Source organism: Opisthorchis viverrini (genome assembly GCF_000715545.1).
Source record: "Opisthorchis viverrini unplaced genomic scaffold opera_v5_200, whole genome shotgun sequence".
Taxonomy (NCBI): Eukaryota; Metazoa; Platyhelminthes; class Trematoda; order Opisthorchiida; family Opisthorchiidae; genus Opisthorchis; species Opisthorchis viverrini.
The window spans coordinates 2,524-5,597 of NW_008751855.1; the positions used below are offsets into that span (position 1 = coordinate 2,524).

The 3,074-nt window shown below is 45.0% G+C and overlaps 1 protein-coding gene across 1 annotated transcript in view; it reads left to right on the forward strand.

The window, feature by feature from the left end:
- Window positions 1–438: 438 nt before the first annotated feature.
- The window catches only part of T265_08031 (hypothetical protein), a gene marked incomplete at both ends in the record, with an annotated part of 13,534 nt that continues 10,898 nt past the window's right edge, over window positions 439–3,074 (forward strand). The window contains one exon of the mRNA XM_009173725.1: window positions 439–571. The remainder of the gene's footprint in view (window positions 572–3,074) is intronic.

Here is a 3,074-nt window from a genome sequence, read left to right on the forward strand (position 1 = left end):
AACTTTTTCGTGTCCGGCTAATCGCGTACTGTTATGAAAACGTCTTTCCGGTGCATTACTAGCCATCCATAGGTTATGATACTTGAAAAGCAGTTAACACTCACTGTTAGTACTCGTGTCTGCTTGGAAAGTACGTCTGTGATAGATGACAGGAAAAACTAGTTGGTCAAACGGTCAGGACAACACTCACAGAACAACACATTGGCATCTATGTTCTTCGCGGAAGTAGGGTTCGGCTTAAATTTTCTGAGGCATTTATTTTTCTCATGCCCTCTAATAATGTTATGGAACTTCTCATTACACAGTAATCCAACGCCGAATCATTTGGTTGAGTCATCTATGCTGCTTTTCTGAAAGTTTTCCCACGCCGGCCGGCCGTATTCCATCTGTCCTGTCTGCGGATTGCTACACGGACCGATGGTACTACTTCTCAGGTTATACCGATGTTTGTCCCTCCAGCTTTATCGTTTGTGCATCCTCCATCTTCTTTTTCTATAGAATGGTGATGTTCGATTTCTTATCTGTACCGATGTGGCTGCTCGTGGGATCGATATTGCCGGTCTACCTTACGGTATGTCATTGTTGTCCTCTTCCGGGTTCCCGGGTCCCTGTTTTAAATCTACTTCACCCCATTTAAAATTTCAAGTGACCTATTTGTTTTTTAGCCTTACAACTTTCACATAATTACCGATACTCATCTCGAAGATTTTCAAAATGACAAACCAGATTGCCAAACCTTACTTAGTGCTTATTCATGTGCTGTGAACGATGTGTTGACTTTATTAGCATCACGCATTTTGCCTTCGCGGATGCCTTAGGGTTACAGCAATTCTGTCATCAGCGATGACCGCTTCTAATCCTGCTATTCTCCACCTTCCCCGAATTCCAAAACTCTCCCCTCAAAATAGTATGGGCAGAAGTCTTTTAATCTTGTCATGCCATTATTCGACTTTCGGATGAAGTCCTGACCAGTGCATCAACAACAGGGAATGTGATTGTAAGAATAATTCTCAGAGTTCACCGGTCAGACTTCACACCCGGAAAACGAGTCGAGACAACTATAAGCCTGACCGCATTATGATTTGTATATTTTTCTGGGAAAACATCATCTGGAGAGTTTCTCTTCGGACATCGTTATCCGTATTCACTTCGTGACTAGTTTGTCTATGGATAGGTTAATCCATATGAGTTAGCTGGCATGCCTGTTGTACTGATGATGCCAAATTCACGGACTTGCTCTGTGGACCACCTAGTCACACAACTTGGTCTATACTGTTATTTGTATAGCCAGGCCCAAGTACCCCTGTTACATCTTGAAACCATCATCACTTTTCAGTGCTGTTTGTATAGATCATCAGGTTAGATTTTCAGGCGAGCCAGCTCATAAATAATCGATGAGCTTATCCTAAATAGTTATTTTGAGCTCCGACTCTAACCAGAGTAAAACGGGTAGCTGTGAATGGATCAGTCGCGTAGTCCTTTGTGTGGCAATTTACAAATCATGAGGCCTCCACTAGTCCCTCTTCGCAAATATCTATGGGCGTGCACTGTTCCGAACGCCTTTCCCAGCTCTACCTGTTGCTTTCTGGTTGCAACTGGTTTCACAAACGTCTGAAATATAAGCTCGGTTACAGTGGTGTTATGGTTTACGATATCCATGTCATGGCCGACATTTCTTATTCAGGCCTTCTCCGTGTACTTTGTGTTTTGTTCAGTAAGCATTTAGACCACCTTAAGGCCACTGGTGACAGAAGTTTAATACACGGTATGAAGATCCTAGTTTGAGTCCTTTCAACTGGTATTTTCGGGAATTCTCAGCATTTGACGACAAAAAGAGTCAACAAAACATCGTTGCTTGATCACCCAAGCTGGTGGACAACTATTTTACCAAAAATCCACATCATCGATCCAGGCTTTCGTTTTCTGGTGCGATTTCTCGGTTCTGTTAATCTGTCACTAAGAGGCTAAACCCTGCAGTGGTTTGACGAATTGTGTGCCTCTCTGACCCATTGAACTATATTGGGCGGTGTCTGTGGCACACTCACAGTGTCTCTCATACCGAGTTGGTCAGTGGTTAGATATCTACCAGAACAGTCTTCTGCACCTCCGGATTTGGGGTTAGAACATATATGGTGGCTTGTATAAAAATATTAATGCATTTGCGTTCCCCGCCAAATGCCGCCGCCTTTCGGACAGGCTTTTGAGCCAAGGGCTGTAATCGAGGATCCTAATGATCCTTCCGTCTAGGTCTGGGCGCCCCGACAGTATACCGACGTACAATCGTGATACCCATAACTAATAATACTCTTATGCCAAATCGTCTATCACATGTTGTCATTATCCGGGTCGCCATACTGGATGCATACTGCGGGATGGGTAAGCGAAAACAGACTACTGCTGAAGCCTCCCTTCTACCCTAACCCACCCCGCCCAAGTTAAAAGGCTCTCTCCGCGGGTGTCAGCACTAGAATTGGCCGCTTTGTTCACCGTGCGTCACACTCAGTTGTTGCTTCCGTACATCTGGCTGTACATCTGTACAACCCTAAATGCTTCGAATTATGTTTTCGCATCCCAAAAACTGTCTTCAATGTTCGCAGAGTGAAGCAAACTTGCGCGCTTACTCCCTCCGTATTGTTGTATGCTGTCTGTCAGAAACAAGGAACTTGCGCGCTCCCTCCGTATTGTTGTATGCTGTCTGTCAGAAACAAGGATACAGGACGCAAGTAGCGTAAATTGAACTGACTGCTCCATCCATCTCTTCTAGGTTCCGGCTGCGCACCTCTGGTGATGTAGAGGCTACTGCAGCTAGATATGCCAGGGTGCGTATTTTATTGAGCGACCGAGCGAAAGCTTCTCCCTTTCTCTCTCTCCCTCTACCTGTTGATAGCCACCTCTGCGCGGTTTGTTTGACATCAGTGAGAGGAGCTAGAGAAAGTGAGATTTATCGCACCTTGTTCATTGTGTCTGCCTACGCCCCAACTGACTGTAGCTGTGAATCTGTCAAGGTCAGTTTCTATGACGTTCTAGGTGTCCTTCTACAGCGTCAGACGTCGTTGTGCATGGTGGTGACATAA